The following is a 9,091-nucleotide window of genomic DNA, read 5'->3' as shown; positions in this document are numbered from 1 at the left end:
ACATCTATGTAACCTGGCATCCAAGGAGAGTGGACTAGAATGTACATAGGTGAACAATGACAACTTCACTGTATTAGTCAGTGCGGGCGGTCGACGCCACTGAGTGAGCATGTGTACTGTGTGATTGTCACTTTCAAAATAAGTAGGGCAATGAATCTGCATCAAATTTTGCATAAGCTTCAACATTCCTCTGCAGAAACTATTCAGATAATTCAGAAAACCACAGCTATGGACAACTGGTGACTGGCAGCTTCATCAGGACAACATGCTTGCTCATGCATTACATCTCGTGCAGTTATTCAGTGAAATATCAAGTAACCCAGGTGACTCAGCCCCACTACAGCCCAGATTTGGAGCCCTACAACTCTGGCTCTTCCAAAAACTAAAATCACCTTTGAAAGGGAAGAGATTTAAGATTATCGAGATTCAAGAAAATATCATGGGACAGCTGATGGTGGTGGGGAGAACTGTGTGAGGTCCCAAGGTGCCTAATTTGAAGGGGACTGAGGTGTCATTGTCCTATCTACAATGTTTCCTGTATCTTTTTACATAAATGTCTCTATTTTTCATATTACATGACTGGATGTCTTCTGGACAGACATCATATTATTTCTCCTCAAACCTTTACTCACACAAAACAAACTGGATTCTCCATTCATCTGCTTTTTGACATTGCCCAGAGTTGCAGTGAATGTGTTCAATGATCATGACCATGTTTCTTTATTTATTTAAATCTTTTTAGCTCAGTACCTTGGTTATACATTTAGCTTGCTAACCTCATCTTAATGTATAGGAATAAAGGTAATCATTCAAAATATGGGCCACGTGTATATTTAGTTAATATTATGGAAGTTTTATATTTAAATGCACATTTTGAGTTACACTTGAATATTTATTTAGCTCTCACATTTACACAAGTGTGCTAAGTAGCTATTAATGTTTCCTCTTAAAAATGTAAGATACTGAAACTTGCTAAAGAAAAATGAGATTACTAAAATAACAAGCATAGGTAGCAATTTAAAACTACAATTTTCTGCAAATTAATTCATCTGGTTGATGTGATTGTGATTTTTCCTGATAACTCAATGTTCTAATTTTTGATTTTGCATATTAAAGTGAACAGATATATTGTTTCTTTCCCTTGTGGTAACTAAATACTTTGGACAGGTATGGAAGAATTCTACTGGTGGGAGAATTAAGCAAGCGTACTCATGTCTTCAGGAGTCTTGGCAGCAAATGCACTACTGGTGGGCTTGGACTTGGTTGTTAAGGGCGACTGTGACAAGTTGGCCCACAGCACCACTGGAAACTCCCAGCTCGAGAGTCTATCTATCTCCATACTGCCCTTACTTTCTGCTCTCTGGTGCTCATTGATAGTCATCACTTGACATCTTTTCCGCAGATTCTGTTTCCATCAATTTCTTTTGTATTTTCTTTTTGTGTCTTTTAAAAAATAATCTCCAGATTTATTATTTCTCTGTAACTATGTGCCCTTGATATAGAAAGCTTTTCAGAGCTTCTTTCCTTGTGGATCCACAAATTAGCCTTTTACTGTTTGGAAGGTATTGTCTGGAATCTCCAACATGTTTTGCATTTCCAAAGTGTTTAAATCAGTGTCTTTTTAATTGCATGTTTATAAGATTAGATGACCCCACAAGATGAAGCATTTTAGAGGATTTATGACTTTCCTTGTCTCCAGGAATTTCCCTAATCTGGAACTTCAAATATGTCCAATTTCTTTCTTATGCATTAATAGCTCCTTGTTTCCTTTTATTCATATTTTCTGAAAATTACTTGGTGTAGTGATTTCTAGTCCCTTTTTAAAGGAAAATCTAGTATTCACAAATTTACCTCTCTATATACAAACTTCTTTCTCAATAAGTACATGTCTGTATCCTTTTCACTGCTTTTTAGTTTATTTACCAAAATTTGTTCATTAATCATTTATTTGATATCCAACATTGCTGGTTTTTACTTGACTGTGTCCTGTGTACTTTAAAAAGTTATTTTGATACTTTTCTTTGAAAATCTTATTTATTTTATCCCTCTTCCTACTTTTTCTGAGCATTTTCATTCTAGGTCACTGTCTCTTTACAGCATTCTGCTTCTTTTGAAAGGAGTTTATCTTCCTGCATTCCTGAGAGCACAAGGTTCATAGCATTTTCCTTTTTATCTTTAAGTATAGATTATTTTCAATATAATTTTTAGAGTCTTGATGTCTTTAAGTTTCTAGTTTTCTTTCCTTGCCCTGCTGGATATTTATAGGATGACAGCTGTTTTATTTGTTACTATATTCTTTTTAATAATCTTTCAACAAAGCAAACTTTGCTTAACTATTTCTTTGCCAGTTGCCGTATTTATATGTGCACATCTCTATAACTGTATGCAATGTGCTTGGAATGATGTGGGATGAAAAAAGTTTCTCAAATCTATAGTTGCAGGTTGTTGTGAACAGAAATTAGCTCACTTCAAATTTTCAGCAGCATTTATCCTTTTCAGTTTTGTTTTCCCCACTCCTTTGACACCCAGGAAACATTGCTACTATGATTTATTTTTCCAGTATTAAACTGTGAATCAAACTTTTATTTATCACTATTACATTTCTTAATTTATGTACAGCAAACTTTCATTCTTTCTTCCCCAAAACCTTTGGAGCATCCACCTCTTTGTGGTTGCTTTCTAATTGCTGGATGAATGTAGAAAGGTATTGGGGAAAAATTCTGGCAACATCTGAAATACAGCTCACATAGAAAAGATATCTATATCAATCTCTTTAGTTTTTAGGAATAGATTCTTTCATATAGAAGTCAGAGAATAACAAATGTACAATTTGTCACCAGGAAATGTTCTTTCATGGTGAACACACATCTAAGTGAGATTTTTTTGCCTTTTAATATAGTATAAATTATTTTAGACTTAAGGCCTCCTACATTTATGACCTTCTTTTATTTTTATTTTTAGCTACTTTTTATTTTTAATAGTTTATTTTTTATTTATTGTACTTTTTCATCACCATTTATCCCACTTATACCCCCTTCTATTCTCACCCACCGCTCCCCCCGATATCACCACACTGTTGTGCATGTCCATGAGTTCTTTTTATTTTTTGCTGAATCCCTCCCCCTCCAAAGCTATCAGTGTACTCTCTGAGTCTGTCTCTATTTTTCTTGTTAGTTCAATGTCCACATATGTGTTAAATCATACGGTATTTGTCTTTCTCTGACTGACTTATTTCACTTAGCATAATGTTCTGCAGGTCCACTCATGATGTTGCAAAGGGTGAAATTTTCTTCCTTTTAACAGCCAAGTAGTATTCCATTGTATGAATGTACTATCACGGCTTTTTTTTAAATTCTAAGATTTTTAATAGTTATATAACATTCTATTTGATGAATAATTATATTTAATCAGTCATCTGTGTTATACAGGTACTTTTTCCTATTTTGTTTTGTATGTTATATTGATTGTGCTGTTACAGTTGTCCCAATTTCTTTTTCCTTTGCTCCCCTCCATGCAGCTAATCGCATCATTCCAACCGCCTAGTTTATGTCCATGGTTCATGCATATAAGTTCCTTGACTTTACTGTTTCCTATACTATTATTTTTTATTTTTCTTCACAACTCTGCAAATAACACAAGGATTCCGGATTGCTTACCTCCATTTTATTTTCTCATTTTTTTATTTTATTTTTTATTTTTTTAATATGCTTTATTAATTATGCTGTTACAGTTGTCCCAATTTCTTACCCCTTTGTTCCCCTCCACTCAGTGACATCCCTCCCTCCAGTTGTCCCCCACCCTTAGTCCATGCCCATTGGTTGTGCATAGTTCTTCTCAACATCTTCCTATCTACTCCACTCCCTCCTACTATGCTTCTTAATTTCTGTACTATTTCCCTCCCTTTCCCTGCTTCCCCCTCCTTCCTGACCTCCTCCCATAATGTTCCCCATACCTATACTTCTTTTCCCACTCTCATTGCCTACTTAGTTTGCCTTTGTCTTGGTTCTCTAGCTTCTGTTGTTGGTTGTTGTGATACAGTGTTCATTTTAAAGTTCATAGTTTTGATCCTCTTTCTCCTAAACAAGTCTCTTTAACATTTTATATAACAGTGGGTTGGATCTAATGAACTCTTTCAGTTTTACTTTGTCCTGGAAGCACTTTCTCTGCCCTTCTATTCTGAATGGCAACTTTGCTGGATAGAGTAATCGTGGTTGTAGGTTTTTGCTTTTCATTACTTTGAATATTTCTTGCCAGTCCCTTCTTGCCTACAGAGTCTCCTTTGAGAAATCAGCTGAGAGTCTTATTGGGACCCCTTTGTATGTAATTCTCTTCTTCTCTCTTGCTGCTTTTAAGATTCCCTCTTGATTCTTAATTTGTGACATTTTGATTATAATGTGTCTTAGTGTGGATCTCCCTGGGTCCAGTTTTTTTTTTGGAACTCTCTGTGCTTCTTGGACCTGTAAGTTTATTTCCTTCCCCAAGTTAGGAAAGTTCTGCTTCATTATTTTTTCACATAATTTTTAAATTTCTAGTTCTACTTCTTCACCTTCTGACAGCCCTATGATTCGGATGTTGACCTGCTTATAGCTGTCCAATAAGTTTCTGAGCCTCTCCTCATTTTCCTCACTTCTCATTTCCTCTTTCTGCACTGGTTGACTGTTCCTTCCCTATGTTCCAATTTGTTGATTTGATCCCTGGTTTTCTTGCCCTCACCACTAGTTTCATATGTGTTTTTGTTTATTTCAGCAGGACTATCCTTCATTTCTTCCCAGTCTTATTTAAGATCTGCTGTTAGGTCTGTAAGCATTTTTAAAACCAAAGCTCCGAACTGTGCCTCAGAAAAAATTTCTATCTGCTGCTTCATTAGATTAGATATTTGCTGTCTGGTCAGCTGTGTCATCAGGATCTCTATCATGATCTGTGCCATCCTGACAGTTTTGTGTTTACCCTTGTTTTCTGGGCAGGACTGTCACAACTCCTGTGCAATAGGGGGCGGAGCCCTGTGCACTCATCACAACCAGGGGACCCATCTCACCACGCTGTGGCACTTTCTGTGGTGGTGGGGGTCCAAGGTGGATTCCTGCCGTTCATTCTCCACTGAGAGACTAGGAGCCTCCTTCTCCATCCCACCCCCTTCAGGCCTCACAGTTCTAGGCAATGGAATTCTGCTTTCCCTGGCTTTGGAATAACAAGTTGACCGGTCTGGTCTGCAGCCAGGGTTGCTCCCCAGGCACTTCTCCCCTCCCCTGAAATACAGGTGTCTGTGATTACCACTGTCCTGAAGCCATCGCTGCTGCTGCCACCGACAACACAGCTTGACCTCTCCTCCCCGGCTTCGCCCCTCCTACCCGTCTGGATGAGCACCACTGCTTTATAACTTCATACGTTGAACCTCCATTTATTTTCTGGAACTTCTGGTTATTTCTGGTTTTGTGGTAGTTGTATCCCTTCTTAGTTGTGGAGGGAGATGGAGCGTGTCAGTCTAGGCCTCCATCTTGGCTGGAAGTCTCCTGTGTTTGTCTGCTTCCATGTTCCAGGCAGAGCCGTCACTCCTATTTCCTCCTATACTATTATTAATACCCCTGTCTAGTCTGCCTCTTCCTACTATGCTTCATAATTCCTGAACCATTTCTCTCTTTCTCCCCTCTCCCACCTCCCAGCTGACACCCCTTCACCTGCTCCCTATACTTATGATTCTGTTTCCACTCTGGTCATCTGCTTAGTTTGGTTTTGCTTTTTTTTTTTTAGATTCTGTTGTTTATAGCTGTGATTTTTCCTATAATAATGGCTTGATGATGTTATACTTCTTTAGCTTTACCTTGTCTGGAAAGCACTTTATCTGCCCTTTTATTCTAAATGATAGCTTTACTGGATAGAGTATTCTTGATTGTAGGTCCTTGTTTTTCATCACTTTGAATATCTCTTGCCAGTCCCTTCTTGCCTGCAAAGTTTCTTTTGAGAAATCAGTTAATAGTCTAATAGGTACCCCTTTGTAGGTAACTTTCTTCTCTCTTGCTGCTTTTAAGTTTCTTTCTTTATCCTTAACCTTCAAAATTTTAATTATGATGTGTCTTGGTGTGGTCTGCCCTGGGTCTAGTTTGTTTGGGACTCTCTGTGCTTACTGGACCTTTATGTCTATTTCCTTCCCTAAATAAGGGAAGTTTCCCTTCATTATTTTTTTACATAATTTTTCAATTTCTTGTTCTTCCTCTTCTCCTTCTGACAGCCCTATGATTCAGATATTGGCAGGTTAAAGTTATCCCAGAGTTTGGTAAGACTCTCCTTATTTTTTTTCAATTCTCTTTTCCTCCTTCTGTACTAGTTGACTGTTTATTTCTTCCATATGTTCCAATTTGTTTATTTGAACCCTGGTTTCCTTTCCTTCACCACTAGTTTCATGTGGATTTTCTTTCATTTCATTTAGTATAGCCTTCATTTTTTTCCTCAGTACTACTTAATTTTTTTCTGTAAAATCTGTGAGTATTTTTATTACCAGTGCTTTAAACTGTGTATCTGTTAAGTTTTCTATCTCCTCATCTGTTAGCTTTGTTATTTCCTTGTAGATTACTTCTCCCACTGGAACATTGGCCTGCCCCCTCCCCTACCTTTTGGGCCAAGAGACTTCTCTGTCTCGCCCTCTTGACAGCTTTCCATATTTGCTTCTGTGATTTAGGTAGAACTGTTGCACTTGTTATAAGGGGTGGAGCCTTAGGTATTCTTTAGTGCTGGTGACTTGTTTCACCACACTGTGACACTGTATGTGGAGGTGAGGTCTGAGAGGGAACAATGCCGGTTACCATTGCTTTTACAGGCACTTCTCCCCTTTTCCATACTAAGCCAGCTGCCTCTGTTGAGAGACAAGCAGTTTCTTCCTCTGCCCCAACACCCACTGGCTTTCACAGTCAGAAGCAATGTGATTCTGTTTTCCCTGGTGCTAGAACCATACACTGTGTGGTCTGGTTTGGGTCTGGGATAGGTCTGGTCTGGGGCTGGAACTGCTTTCCAGGTATAAAATGTATGACTTTGCTTTTGGCTGCAGCTATGATCCATGTGCTGCTGCTGCTGTCACCAGCCCCACTGCTGCTGCCAAGCTCTTCCCCTTCAGCTGCACAGTCCCACACCTCGTTCTCGCCATCCCAGCTCTACCCCTCCTACCTTCTGGCTGAATATGTCTTCATTTAGTTGTTGAAATTTTATGTAGTTTGATTATCTGGTTCTTCTGGTTTTTTGTTTGTTCTTGTTTTTTTCTTTAGCTTTGAAGTGGTTGTAAATTCCTTCTTACTTGTGGGGGAGATGCAGCATGTCTGCTTATGCTTCCATCTTGGCCAGAAGTCACCACCACTGTTTTATCCTCTCATCTACTGGTGGATACTTGGGCTGCTTCCAAACCTTGGCTATTGTAAATAACACTGCAATTTCTAGGAACTTTATTTGTTATATTTAGTTTTTAGTAAGTTTATGATCTTTCTATAAAGTTTTTGGACCAGTTTGAGAGAAGCTACTGTAAAATGTCATTTATCCAGAAATGTTTATATTTGACATTTACTTCACTAAAAAGTTACTCAATAAACCAATAAATGTGTTCTGTATTGCCAATATCTCATTGATTTGCACAAACTAGACATATCTGAATGCTAAGTTTTAGACTTTGCCACGAGTTTTAAAAACTCAAAATATATCTCCTCTAGTTTCACTGCACAGTGAAACACTGTAGCAAATATAATTATTACAACCATATTAATATATACTTTTAATCAACAACTGAATAGCAGCCTACTGTGCTAATTATTTTTAGTACATGAAGACTGATTGCATTTTCCTAATTAAACATTTTTCTTAATATTTTTTACATTTACATACTCACTGAATCATAACAAGAATTACCAGAATTCACTTTGCTGTTTCTAAACATATTTATAAGTAAAAAAAGTAAGAATAAAAATTTTTCTTTTCATAATAACCAGTTAATAAAATGTACTATAAAATATATATACATCAGATTATATAAAGATCTAGACCAAATTAATTTTATTATAAAGTCATTTCAAATTTTACTTAGGTCTTAATTGTAAGTGGTAGTACAACAAATAACTTACAAGATTCTGGTAAGACATGAATATATGGTTAATTTCTTAACAGCAATTTAACAAACATTTCTGAAAATATCATTTGTCTAGGTTCTGAAGATTCAGAGATTAAATAATATATCTGTTAACCATAACATACAGGATGCTAAGTAAGAAAAACTAACTGCAGTGGTTTCAAGAGTGACTGAAAGAGAGATACAAATATCACAGGGATATGAAATGGTTCTGAGAAAATTTTTGTGCCGAAAAACATGTAGGTGTTCTAGATGGAATGTGTAACATGCAACATTTTTTTAAATATGAGAGATATTATAGCATGTTTTTGTGCTAATGAAAATTATACATTAGAAGGAGTGTATTATAAAACCTAGTTGGAATAATTATTTGAGCCATTTCTTTTTTATTTTTTTTAACCTCACCAGAGGACATGCTTATTGATTTTAGAGAGAGGGGAAGGGAGGGAGAGACTAAGGGAAACATTGATGTAAGGGAGAAATATCCATCTGTTGCCTCTACTGCATGAATGGGAGGAACCCACAACCTAGGCATGTACCCTGAATGGAAATGGAACCCAGCACCTTTCAGTCCACTGGCCAACACTCCAACCAAGTTAGCCACACTGGCCAGGGCTCAAATCATATCTTTAGGTAGGTTAAGGCATGGAAGGTAGCACATATAATGAGAGCTTGGCTGTGTATGAGAAAAGGGGGTTGTTTAAAGTAATAAGGACAAGAGTAAGTAGTGCAATGAGGAGAAGGAATGAGTATAAAAGAGTTAAGTGAGGGAGATTAAATGAAATAAGGACCTTACAGAATTCCTGGGAAACACTAACAGGTAGTTGAGATTTTTCTCTAGAGTTGCTGAGCTACCTATCTACAGGAGTACAGTGGGCAAAAAGTTGAATTGAACAAGATTAGTGGGTATTTTTTCATCTGAAAGAAACAGGGAGAAAGGGACAAGGTGATAGAAGTGCACCAGGGAATAATTGTAATCATGGACAGTGG

Source organism: Furipterus horrens, unplaced genomic scaffold (genome assembly GCF_987537825.1).
Source record: "Furipterus horrens unplaced genomic scaffold, mFurHor1.1.pri manual_scaffold_7, whole genome shotgun sequence".
NCBI lineage: Eukaryota > Metazoa > Chordata > Mammalia > Chiroptera > Furipteridae > Furipterus > Furipterus horrens.
The sequence above is the reverse complement of the archived record's forward strand: the minus strand, read 5'-3'. Positions refer to the sequence as shown.